The following is a 13886-nucleotide window of genomic DNA, read 5'->3' on the forward strand; positions in this document are numbered from 1 at the left end:
CTTGGCCAAGAGCTTGATTATGTTATTAATTAAAGCAAGATGCCAGGCCTGGAAGATTTATTTTCTTTTCCAGATCTTTAGCCATAAACGCCACTTGGGGAGCTCAAAAGCTCATGTCAGATTCCATCAGACTCTGAAGGGGCTTTTTGTTCCTGGCTGAGTGCTCCCCACCCCCCAATTTCGGACGGCCCCTCCTTACCCTTGCCCAGGAAGGAAGCGAGTGTTGTGAGACGCCTGCTCAACTTCCTCCTATTTCTGCGAATGGCAGCAAACATTTCTAAGAAATATGCATCAACATTTCTGCCTCTGAAGCACAGGGGTGAAGGTGGGGATGGGTTGGCTTCTATTTCTCTCTCTCTCTTACAAACTCTCTCTCTCTCTCTCTCTCTCTACCACTCAGATTTCGGCCAAACTTTTGTTTCTCCTGTTTGCAGACCCAATGAGTTAAAGAGATGGGGATTTAGAAAGCAGCACTGTTCACATTGGGTAGAGTTACCAGCAAACCCTCTATTAATACTCTTCTGCTATGTTGAAGCAGGGGTGAGCAACCACAGCCGGGAGACTGAATATGGCCCTCCAGGCATGTCTGTCTGGCCCTTGGAACTCCCCTCAGGCTGCCTTCCCCCTCACTGGCTCTGCCGACCACTGACACGGGCCCTTGCAAGGTTCCCAGGAGGACACGTGGCTGCAAGACTGAAAAAGGTTCCCGACTTCTGTTTTAAAAATTTCTGTCTTGTTGGAAGACAAGGAAATGATTTGCCCAGATTGCAATCAGCTACAATGGGGGTTTGGGAAATCAATGCACTATCACTAGGAACTTGCCTAGCAAGACGATGAGAAGTGGTTGAAATTATCAAAATAATTAAGCAATATAGTCAGGGTAAGGGAAGGAAGGCAACTTAATAATAGTTTCACTGAAAAATTGAGAGTCATTATGTACTGATGCTACAAGATGGAAGTCAATATTACTGAACCATCCACACTGTTGGGAACATTGTTATTATAGCTCTGTATGCTATATTTGCACTAGATTGTCATCACACCATTTGGACACAGTTCTCCAAGTGTAGTCTTGACCTGGACACTATACTTCTGTTGATGTAGCCTAGAATAGCATTAACTTTTTTGCTGCTGCATCACACTGTTGACTCATTTGTGTTCTACTAAGATCCCTAGATCATTTTCACATGTACTGCTAGTAAGCCAGGCATCCCCCACTGACAGAGCCTGCCTCATACACATTGTGGCACCATATGACCTCTCACCTGAGACCTGCTCCCCCTCCATTAAAAGTGTGCATAATGTGCCAATAGACAATAGAAGTAGGGATCATTGTTAACTTTATCCTGTGATCTGCTGATTGATTTAAGATCCGTGCTGGTTGGTTATTCATCATTTTATGTGCTTTATTTCATATAATGAATTGACATTTTAAAATGAATTATGGACTCTGCTTTGAGACCAAGTGCTATAGGGGCAGGTTATAAATATTTTAATACATGAAATAAATAAGTGATCAACTCATAGCTTTGGTGTGCATTTGATTTATTGGTGGACTGTAGTCCTGGATTTGTTTGGTTATCTCTGATATACCCCCAAAGTAATCTTATTGACTGTTACCTCCCCTATACATCTAGAGGCCCAGTATGAAGCAAGAAACAATTCACACCCCTCTCAAGTCCACGTGCATTGCATGCAAGGCCAGCTGTCATGCTGATGCTAGAACCCAAAGAGAAGGCTGGAGGAAAGCTGCTGGACCACAGGCAGCTCCAAATGAGCAACTTGCTCCAACAAATGTTGTCTCCAAGCTCCCTCGTCCAGGTCCACTCTCTTGAGAGAACTTCAAAGCCTTCCATGGCCAAGCCTTTGGTCTGAAGATGGAAGCTAGTGTGGTGTAGTGGTTAAGAGTGGTAGACTCATAATCTGGGGAACCGGGTTCGCGTCTCCGCTCCTCCACATGCAGCTGCTGGGTGACCTTGGGCTAGTCACGCTTCTCTGAAGTCTCTCAGCCCCACTCACCTCACAGAGTGTTTGTTGTGGGGGAGGAAGGGAAAGGAGAACATTAGCAGCTTTGAGACTCCTTCGGGTAGTGATAAAGCAGGATATCAAATCCAAATCCAAACTCTTTTTCTCCATTCCATAGCCCCCGTCCTGGTATGCCCCCAGCACTACTGGACAGGTGCAGGAAGCATCTGGTTCTTCAGGCTCAGGCAAAGGTATCTGTGAGGGTCCAGGGGGGAGCCGTATCTGTTATAGTGATGCAAATATGCTTTGAATGTATGGTGTGGATCTGAAGTTTCTGATAGGGGTCTCTCCTAGCCATACCTGGAGATGCCAGGATTTGCACCCAAGACCTTCAGCATGCAAAGCAGATGCTCTGCCACTGAGCTTCCTTGAAATGTGTATTATGCTCACATGTCCTTCTTCCTCAGACATTCTAGCACTGAGCTACACCCCTTTCAAAATATGTATTTAAATATGTGTTTATGTATGGACCTAATATGTATTTAAATATTATTTAGATGTGTGTTTTCTCTCAAGATAACAATCTAAATCTGTATTTTTGTAATGTTGTGATGACACAACATTCCAAGAAGTGCATTCCTGGTAAGCAGCTAAAATGGGAAGCATGAATTAGTCCAAGAGTAGCAGATCAGATCATTTCATGCAGAAACTCACAAAGATCCAACTCTTCAAAGACCCCTAACCTTCTAAAGTCACAGGATTGCCATTTATTTTTATTTTCAGAGATATAATCCAGGGGTTGGCAAAGTGGTGAAGTAGAATGGGGGCTGGAAAGTTCAGGAGAAAGGCAGGGTTGGGTTTTTTCATTGCAAAATTCCCCTCCAGCCACATGCGATTTCCCAGTTAACAACTGGGAAACACTGCGGGGGTTGGGGGGGCACTTGTGCAATAGTGGCTCATTCAGAATGGTGAGTGGATGGAGATAGAGAGTGGCAGTTACCTGTACTCTCTTTCTCCCTCTCTTGCAAAACATCTAGATCAAACAAACCATAAGGCCCTGCAAATGGACTCCAAAACCTGTGTTTTGGTGCCAAAGCTTGAGATTTAGAAACCCTGCATTTATATTTAGGAAAGCAGCAATACAAGAGAGGTCCAGGGCTGTGCCATTGCACCAGCCACTACTGTGAATAGCCTAGTGGCTCCCGAAGCAACATGTTGCACTGCGGAGTGCAGGAGATGCTGGAGCTACAAACAGGCATTAGCGTAGGATTGGCCTTCCAGAATCACATGATTTCAGCCAGGGTCAAGAGGATGCTGGTCTATGCAGAGGCGGAGCTAGCTGCTCCGGCACCCGAGCAGTGCACATGCTGTGGCAAGCGTTCAAGGGGGCAAGATGCCCATGGGGGCGGAGCAAGCCACCCATGGCGGACTGCTTCCTGGGTGGGGGGAAGAGGGAAGAGGGAGCCGTGCCGCTTTGCCAGCAGCCTTCCTCCCTTCCCTCTTCCTTTTGACAGCTTGGGGGAGCCTTCCACCCCCCCCCCAGAAGCAGCCCAGGAGCAGGGGGCCTGGGAGCGCTGCCTGCCCGCGACTCCCCGAGCTGTCAAAATGAGTGGGGGAAGGCCGCCGGCAAGGCAGCACAGCTCCGCCCCTTTCCCCGACGACTCAGGGTAGGCTTGGGAGTCACAGACAGGCAGAATGTCACCCCCCTCAGTGATGACACATGGGGTGGACTGCCCCCACCGCCCCCCTTCCTCTGCCCCTGGGTCTACGGTGTTCAAGTCACATCCCGAACTGCCTGCAGTCCCCCTCCTCCAAACAACGGCTCAGGAAGCAGTGACTCAACCTTCCTGGGAAGCATATACAGTGGTACCTCAGGGTAAGACCATAATTCATTCTGGAGGTCTGTTCTTAACCTGAAACTGTTCTTAACCTGAGGTACTACTTTAGCTTATGGGGCCTCCCGCTGCCACTGCACAATTTCTGTTCTCATCCTGAAGCAAAATTCTTAACCCAAGGTACTATTTCTGGGTTAGTGGAGTCTGTAACTTGAAGCGTCTGTAACCCGAGGTACCACTGTATTGTTACACACACACCCCAATCTCCAAGCAGTAAGATATTCTAGGGATTCCAGCATTTGTCCAGAGTTCAGTTTCCTGGGAACAAAGGTCAGCAGAGGCTGTGGTTTCTTTAAAATATATGGCTTTGTTTGCACATATATACAAACTGAGCATAAAATGGAGGGGCTCACAGCATGAAGAGCCCAAAAGATATTGTCTCTCCGTTAGTCACAGCTTTGGATCCAGCACAAAGCAAGCATGTCTTTGTGTCTCCAGCTTCCAGCCTGCTTCCCGCTCAACTCACACGTACCAGTCTCTGGCTTTTGTTCTCCTGTCTAGCAGTTATGTGAGGGGTGGAATGCCCACCCATTTGTTGTATGGCAAAGAGTATCTTATTTTCCGATCGTGGCACTTAACTCAGCAACCAAAGTTGTTACCTAGACAAAGGAACTGGTTTGGCAAGCTGCGTCGGATACAGTCTACCCTCAAATATATAGAATCTCAAGAACTGGAAGGAACTTGGGGCATCATCCAGACTGAGCCCACCAAACTCATAACAATATGTAGATCAGCTGTCACCAACCAGATGTTTTGGACTGCAACTCCAGTTTGGACTACATGCTAGCTAGATACATTGGGACTAGGAAATGTAGTCTGAAACATCTGGAGGGCACCAGGTATCAGGAGTGACTGGTGCCCATTGGGCCTGGTGAGACAGAAGGCAGGGAGCCCAAGAGTAGGTGCAGCTGGACATAATGAGACATTCGAGTTTTTGTCTGTTAATTCTACTTTTATCCCCATCCTTCTTCTGAGAGTTCTACAAAGCCAACACTGAGGCTAAGGAGGAGGAGGCAAGCACACAGGTCCAGTCATCGGACTACTTATGAGTAAGAAGACAGGCAGGTAGGCTTGGAGGAATTAATAATGAGGTTGGTGAAGCAGTGCCCCATTTTCCCTGATGGAACACCTCCCACTGCCAGGCCGGTGAAGGCTGATGCAGAAGGATCTCCACATGCAGAGTCAGTTTCTCTGACAAACAAACACTTGGTATCGCCAACAGATGCCAATAAATTTGCATGGATGTTTGTATCATTTGGGAAAGGCTACTTTCCCTTTCAGCCGCTTCCCTGCTCTGCCTATCAGGTGATCTATCAGAGTATTACTTCACCAGAACAAGAATCATAACCATCTATGTCTGTTAAAGGAAATGGAGAGTCTAGGGTAGAGGGTCAAACGCGATTAAGGAATCAATGTTAGCAAATGAGCAGAACATCCAGCAAGAGTCATTTTATTTTAATGAACTCAGTCGAAAGCATCCAGGGCAGGGGGCTTCATTTAATTGAATGAAAGACTGTTGCTTGAATGGGACAGACTGCCCCATCTTCTTCCCACTGTAGCAACGGCACATGTCATCACTTGCAAAGAGGCATAGAAGAACTGAAATCTGGAGGCTCTGTGTTGCATAAGGGATGGCATTTAAAAACAGCCACTCCAAATTGCAGCTTCCAAAGACATGCAGTTGTACCAACTCACACCATTGCAGGCACACTTATTTTCATCTCACCAAGGGAACTTAAATGCCATGCACTTATTGGTTTCCGTGCGTAGACTGGAAGGCCATCTGAGTGCAGCAGAGGGTCCTTATCTACCGCAGATTGGCTACAATGGGGAAACCTGGTGTCTAGCTCTCAGTCCTATTCAAAGTCCTCGGTCTACCACCTGTGACAGATTTGCCAGTCCCTAAACAAGATACAAAAGCAGAGGTACCCAACACCTCTCCTAAAAGCAAAAAAGGAACAGTGTTTTACCAGGGATAAGTGCAAGGAAATAGGAGGTTGTTGCTGTGAAACAGGGGGAACTGGAGTGTATTTACAGAGGTCCAATTGCTCTTCACATGTGACCTGTAGCACACTGACCCCCAGACATTCAAGAAATTCAAAAGCTGCTTCGTGGAAGTGAAATTTTGCTTTCAGTCATCATGAATTTCAGGTACCCAGACTGGGCCACAAGAAGGGGCCCCTCCTCTCTCAGCAAAAATGATCAATCATAGTCAATTCCCATTTTTAAAGAAGCTGCATGGAAGCTAGTGGCTGGCCCCCAGCTGTCTTTTTAATATTTATTGACAACTAGAGTGTGTTTTTGACATAGATATTGGTAGAAAACACAAATGCAAAGAGAGCAATCGTTAGGTGCTGCTTTATCTTTGTTTTTTTCAGTTCAGTTTTGTGGCAACTAAAATGCATGTTGTTGTTGTTTTAATGCTGCATTCCGCTCGCTCTCAATCGTTTTTGTCAAAGCTGCCTTGTGCCCAAGCAGGAAAGTAAATGATGTGGTCATATTTTCAAGTAAAGGGGCAGGGCAAGGTAGGGGGTAGGAGACAGAAGATCACAAACTAGCTCTTATATGCCATTAGAACAGGCCAGGGGGAGGTGGCCCTTTGGACAGCGTGTGGGTTCCCATCTCTAGTGATCCATTAGAGTAAGTTTTCATTTGGCACAAACAAATGATTGCTCTCAGTTTCTGGAATGTGCTGCACCAAAAGTAGTAGCTACACATTAACAGGTGGCACAGGAAGGCTGTCTCATGTTGCTGTTGGCATCTGTCTGTCTTTAGAGACAATGGAGTGCGCCTCTCGTGGGGGGGGGGGGAGTCAAAGCGCTGCAATAGCAGCACTGAAGTAACCTCCCCAGGTCGCAAGCCTGGGCAGTGAGTATGGAGGTCCTGGGATGCCCAGATGACAAGACCTGGCCTTCCTGATGTGGACCAAAGGAAAGCAGAGCAATACATTTGGCACCAGCTTGGCTGCAGGAGCTGACAGAAGAAGGCGTACAAGGCTCCATCCAACTGTCTTAGGGACTCCACTCCAGATTTGTGTAGGGTTTACTCCTTAGCCTTTTCTTCTCCCAAAGATATCCCACAAGGCAGCAGAGGTTTAGGATCAGAGTCTGTCTTTTCCTCGATGGACTACCTTCTCATGCTGACGAGCCCCAACTGCCCACCACTTCCCTCTACAGCATGTGCATAAACCACCTTCTTGAACACTGGGCCCAGGATTGGTCTCATCTGCTCAATCTGCCAGAGCCTGTCTTCACATGCAGGGGAAGTTCCTAATTCACCAAGGGTTTCAGACCATCAGCTGCCCTCACCTGGTAAAGCCAGTCAGATAGCCATTTCCCAAGTGTGGCCCCTGTTGCATGCTGACAGCTTCTAGGAGCCACAAGTGAGAGCTGAGTGCAGGGTGGGGACCAAAATTGGCCAAACTACCCCAGAAGAAGGGACGCAGGTGGCGCTGTGGGTAAAAGCCTCAGCGCCTAGGGCTTGCCGATTGAAAGGTTGGCGGTTCGAATCCCCGCGGCAGGGTGCGCTCCCGTTGCTCGGTCCCAGCGCCTGCCAACCTAGCAATTCGAAAGCACTCCCGGGTGCAAGTAGATAAATAGGGACCGCTTACTAGCGGGAAGGTAAACGGCGTTCCGTGTGTGGCTCTGGCTCGCCAGAGCAGCGATGTCACGCTGGCCACGTGACCCGGAAGTGTCTCTGGACAGCACTGGCCCCCGGCCTCTTGAGTGAGATGGGCGCACAACCCTAGAGTCTGTCAAGACTGGCCCGTACGGGCAGGGGTACCTTTACCTTTTTATCCCAGAAGAAACATGATGTGTCCCCCACCAGTGGTACTATCTCTCCCCTAACACTCCATACAACCCGTGTGTATAAACACAACATTCAAAGGTTTTTCTCTCCCACTCTCGCCTCCTTTATTCAGACACTCTTAAAATGCAATCCCATGCATGTCTACTCAGAATTAAGATCTTTTTCAGCCTGGGGGCCATATTCTCTACTGGGCAACCTTCTGGGGGCCATATCCTCATAGTCAGTGGGGCCAAATGCAAAAGAGGTCAGATAAACAAATGTGAATTTTACTTTAGCATTGTAAGCTAGTTTCTAGCACACACAACTTAGTATCCTCCATTCAGTCAAGCAAGAAGCATTCTCAGAGTTCAAGGGCAACTTCCAGCCAGGCAAAAACACTCAGGGAAAGTGTGGCTTGAGGGGGTGGCCTGGGTCCTTGCCCTAAATGAAGAGGAATCAGGGTAATGACCCTGACCCCAGAGCTCGGTAAATGATCCAGTGCCAAGAGCAAGCCTCCTTTGAATGGAATCAACTTTGTATATTTGAAGGAGATGCTGGAAATTAAAGGCTCAAAGCTCCTTAGTGTGGCCACTTAGAATGCCAAAAGAGTGAACCACGGAGGGCATGTGTTTGCATAAAATTGGTGTCTTCCTTATATACATACAAATGTAAGGCTGTTGTCACGTTGCAGTTGGCCAGGTGTGGAGAAAGGGGGTTGGCAAAGGGGCAAGTAGGGTTGGCAAATGGAACGAGCAGGGGTGGCAGACCCATGTGCTTGTGTGTGTCTCTGTATGTAGCGTAAGTGCAATTTTATAAATAATTACAATTATTTAAATAGAAGGACAATACATCACACCATAGTGAAGATGACTGACCTGGCAGCCTGTGTGTGCCTGCTCAAACTGCTGTCCAGGTGCTGCAAACTGTCAATGGGCAACTACTTCAAGCTCTTTGTCCCACTCCACACTCCCTTCTTACGGTTCTTTATAAATAGGACATGGACCATGCAGCCCTTCAAGTAGAAGACTACTTCAAAGAGAGGACTGTCCTCTGTAAAGGAGGGCACATGGTCACTATAATCCTCATTCATAGTCCAAATCCTCCAGACTCTATCTTCGCACATACAAGTGTGGCCTCTGCAATATTTAATAGATGCTTAAGGGTGTTTTTTGGTTCAAAGGGTGTGTGTGAGAGAAAAATAAGAAGTAGTAGTGAAAAGGCAGCACAGGAGATAAACCCGAGATTTATTGTTTTCTTTTACTTTTGTGGTCACAGGGGTTGTTTATGACCTTGGCCTAATAACTCGCAAACCAAAATCCACATTGATCTGAGGGAAGCATTACATTATCCTCCCCTTGGTGCCTGGAGAGTTTACTCTCCTTTTGCTCATTTCCTGTGACACAATGCCCCCAACATGAGGGTGGGGAGGGCCCAATCTATGTTACTGTCCTGCAGGCAGACAGCAGGCAGCCGAAAAATATTTGTGCCTGGAATTCTGAGTGCCAAAGAAACAGTTTCGTGCAACCAAGTGCTATGTTGTTGTTGTTGTTAGGCACTGTGGACATGAAGAGGGTCTTCTGAATGAACAGCCATGTTGGATCATGCCAAAGGTCTACCATCTCCTGCATTCCATTTCCATCAGCTGTCACTCATCTCCTCCATGAATGAAAACAGGAATACAATCTTTACACCATTATTATGGTGCCAAGAGTTACTACCCAAGTCATAATACCAGGGGTGGGAGACCATATTTAGCCCAAGAGCCGCATCCCTTCATGGAAATCCTTCCAGGGGTCACATGCCAGTGATGGGTGGAGCCAAAGGCAAAAGTAGGTGGAGCTAAAGGCAAGGGGGGGCAGAGCAACCATTTATTTATTTATTTATTTGGAAATATGTGTGCTGCGTAACATTTTAGGACTTGTTGTTCTTATTGTAAAGTTCAATAAGCATTTGAGGAATTTTGTACTGGACGTTGTTTTCACATTTATTTATTTTTAAATGACTTTTAACTGATTTTACCTCTTCGTATTTTATCGTGTTAAGTCTAGAGATGGGAAGGCCTAGGGAAAAAACAAAAAAAATTGGGCGGGGCGGGGGAACCAGGGTTTTTTCCAAAGCCTTTTTTCTGGGGGAAAAACGGAAGAAGAAAAAAACAGTTTGCTATTGTTTGAATATTCCACATACTTCTTTTTTTTTCTTTTTTTCCAGAAAAAAACCAGGGTTTTTTCCCTATTTTTCTGGGTTTTCCCCAGGCCTTCCCAACTCTAGCTAAGTCTCTTTGGGACTTTTATTTGTGTATAATACAATTGAGAATGCTTTTTTTGAAAATCTCTAAGCAGTTTACATTTTTTAAAAAAGAATACAACAATGGCAATCAATAAAACTTTCTTAAAAACTAGCTGAAAACCATGTTGTCCATAAAGCCGAGATGTGTATGAAATGGAGAATTAGGTGTCAGGGTGCAAAAACAGGCTTCTTGGGTAAACACACATTTTTAAGAGGTTCTTAAAGGCCATTACTGTCTCCACCTCACAAATTACCTGAGGGAAGGCATTCCAGATTTGACTCTTACTTTTGTGCAGAAGGCCACACTCCATCCACACTAAATCAGAAGGTTCTAAACACACACCCCACACATCACAGCATCCAGGCAAACAAAAGGCATTGCCACAGTTCAAGGACACATTTCAATCAGGCAAAAGAGCTAGAGGAAGGAATGAAGGGTCCCAGGGGCCAGACAGAGGAGTCCAAGGGCCACATTACCTTCATCATGTCCAGTTTGGTCTGTGTTTCTTCCTCTCTATTATTAAATGCAGGAGCTCAAGTTAAATATTTAGGGTGGAATCCAATGTGGTGCTAACTCCCCTCTTCCGTCAACACAAGGATTCCTGCTTGCACAACAGAACACCCTCTGTGCACCCCCTAAATCTGTTCTGGATTTTCTCTCCAGCCTGCAGCTTTTCCCTCTAGGCCACATCACAGCAAACTCTGCCCTCAAACTTAGGCTTTGTCCATTTAACTATCTAAGAGCTGGAGGGGCTCCATCCATTTGTCGTCTGGCATAGAGCCCCCTTTCCGTCAGTCACTTAGCGATCCATCTCCCAGGCTGGGCTGGCTATTCCTTGACTCAATGTTGGATCTAGGAATTAGAAGGGGGCCCAGGCATCCAGCCTAGCCCTTCCCCCCTGCCAAAACTCATAACAATATACTGGAATTGAACCATTTTTGACATAATGATGAACCCAAATTAGAGCAGGACCAAAATGTTAAAGGATTTAACTCTCTGCTTGGATTGCATCATAGAGTCCTAAACTCCGGAAAGAAGAGAGAGAGAGAGAAAGATTATGGGCATTTGAGTCCTTGCTGACTGCTACTGACATTCTATATTTCTGTGATATATACTGTAATTCTGCTTCATTTTAAATGCAGAGCTAATGCCTTTCGCCCCTCTTCTGCAGGAAACTCTGCAAGGTTCCGGCTTTTAAAAAGGAAAAGAGTTTTACCCACCAGAAGATGACGAGTGGTACTGCAAAGCAAAATCTCCACTCTCAAGCCACTTAGAGGCATCGCTCAGCAAAGCTCAAGAAGATCTTTAAATATCATAGTAATTTATCAGCAGCGATGGGGAGATGATCAAATATTGGCTAAGAAGGAAGAAAGGGCGGGTTGCAAGAAGCAGATTTGCTAACAATGCAAATAACTGCTCCCGGGAATTCACGCTGGAATCTGTGTAGTTTCTGTGCAGAGGTTCTCGCTGCACATGTGTGAAATGCAGGCAAACATGCAGGCAAAAATGCAGGCAAGCATGGAATGAAAATGCATTGGTGGCTCACATTTGGGAAAGGGAACTAGTTCACTGGGAGAGCATCTCTTTTGCATGCAAAAGGTCCTAGGTTAAATCCTTGGCATCCACAGGTAAGGCTGGGAGGGAACTCAGTCTGAGATCCTACAGAGCCACTGCCAGTCAGTGTAGGCAACACTGAGCTAGATGGGCCTGCACCTCCTCTTCCTGTGCCTTGTCTTGTGCAAGCCATTCTGCTAGTGCAACTGGTACACAACTGAGATCCTTTAAGTTAGAGCTACAATGAATTCCTCCCAGGGTGCTGGATGAGATGGGCTTTTGGACTGATCAACCCAGGACTCTTCCTAGAGGGGCCACTTACTACACATCAAGCCGCCGCAAGGACCCTGATTTATACAGCTAGGTTCAAACTTGGAAATTATGTTTGGGAATTAAATTATAATGCTGGTTGTAATTTAAGAAGAAATACATTTCCCCATAGCGTGCGGGAGATGTGGCTCTAGAGATTAACTCTGTGGCTGCTCAGTCTGCTGTCCAGCTACAGTGGTACCTCCGGTTACAAACTGAATTCGTTCCGGAGGTCCGTTTGTAACCCGAAACCGTTCTTAACCTGAGGCACACTTTCACTAATGGCACCTCCTGCTGCTACGCTGCCGGCACGTGACTTCCGCTCGCATCCCGGGGCAAAGTTTGCAACCAGGAGCATATACTTCTGGGATAGCAGAGCTTCTAACCTGAAGCATTCATAAGGAGGACGGTACGTAACACGAGGTTCCTCTGTACTGCTAAGAAAAACCCACTGTATTTCAATCAAAGCCGCATAATAAGCTATCTATAGATGGTCAATTCACACGTGCAAATAATCATACAATGCTACAAGTTAATAAATGGGTCCAAAGCTGTTCCAGGCACAATGTGTTCTCTAAGTTTCTTGTGTGTGGGATGCCGGCAAACTCTTTGTGAGGCTATGCAGGGATGGAGAACTTGGGGCCCTCCTGATGTTGCTCAACTCCAGCTGCCAACAGCTCCAACACCCAAGACTACCAATGATCAGGGATGATGAAAGCTGTTGCCCAACAAGATGGACATGGGTAACCTAGCCTTGGGAAGCTCTGGGCAGCACGTGGAGATCTTGAGCCAACCTCTGCATAAGAGATATCATCTCCCCTTTTCCCCTTGCCATCCACATCCAATATGATAGATTATCATCATCTGAACTATCTGATCAGGGGCTTTAATATAATGCAATTAAGATCATCATTTTAAGGGCATTTAGCTGAAATTCAAAGCCAGTCCTGCAGTCATTTGGCTGTGAAGGCATTGATTTTGATCCCCTGCACTTTCTCATTTTCAACAGAGTACCACTCTAACCAGGTTAATTTTTGTTAAGCGCATCAGTCAGGGTCTTTTTGCTCCCCGGCCAAACGATTATGTGTCTGTGGGCTTTGAATGATTATAATTGCAGTCCAACAGGGGGGGAAAAGTCAGGATGTAAATTAAAGAGGTATTGACACCCCCCCCCAAAAAAAATAGGTAGGTATTTATTTCTACTCACAATTTTCACTTGCTCTCTTCTCAAAGTTCTTTAGAGTTAAGAAAGCCAGTGAAAGCAATCCAATGCCCCTTTTATCTTGTTGAACCTAAATGAAAGAGTAAAACAATGAGGTTATGGATGCGCAAATCTGCCAATTTCCATTTCTTGCTCTCATTTTTTCAAAATTTAAGTTCAGTTCTCCACATTTCCACATTGGTTTGCAATTTTTCTTAAGTCCTCATGAAAATTCACCAGCACCAAAATCATTTTACACACACTTTAAAAGCACTTCTACTCAACATAACATTTATTAAAACTTTGATTTAAGGAGGCTGTGTAGTGCATTAGGCACAGGGATTTTTACTTCACCTTTGCTCAGTCATGGAGCTCAAGGCTACTTTTGAGATTAGCTGCATTTGGACGTTATGACAAACTGTGGTTTATTGTGACAATAAATACCCTTAGGCTAGGTGGGAGTGGGGGCTGTTACACCTAAATCTATATCTATGGTTTGCTTGAATCAAACCACTTTCAAAGCATGGCTTATAAGGCTTACAAAGCTGAATTGGTTCAAGGAACCATAGTTATAATTAACCACACTTTGTCAGCTTTGAACAACATGACAAGCCTCAGTGAAACAAAGATGGGGGTGAAAGATTCCAAGCTCCACCTCACAGCCACGCTGGAGGAGGCTCACACAGATTCAGTCCTGTCATATTAACCTTGTTGGAGTCCTCCAGATCCTCCAGATCTTGTTGGATTCCAACCCCAATCGGCCACAGTCAACATAGCCAATGGTCAAGGATGATAAGAGTTTTGATCCAGCAATATCTGGATGGCCACAGCTTCACCATCTCTACCATAGTTTATCATGACATCAAAATGCAGTCACTGTGTGCAA

At 45.9% G+C, this 13886-nt stretch overlaps 1 long non-coding RNA gene across 2 annotated transcripts in view; it reads right to left on the reverse strand.

Moving 5' to 3' along the window:
• Positions 1-13886, reverse strand: part of LOC310684839 — a 59746-nt gene that overhangs the window by 42674 nt on the left and 3186 nt on the right. For both annotated transcript variants that reach the window (XR_014514855.1, XR_014514856.1), the window contains exon 2: positions 13007-13091. This is a non-coding gene — a long non-coding RNA (uncharacterized lncRNA). The remainder of the gene's footprint in view (positions 1-13006; positions 13092-13886) is intronic.

This window comes from Podarcis tiliguerta, assembly GCF_965153285.1.
Source record: "Podarcis tiliguerta genome assembly, chromosome: 8".
Classification (NCBI taxonomy): Eukaryota; Metazoa; Chordata; class Lepidosauria; order Squamata; family Lacertidae; genus Podarcis; species Podarcis tiliguerta.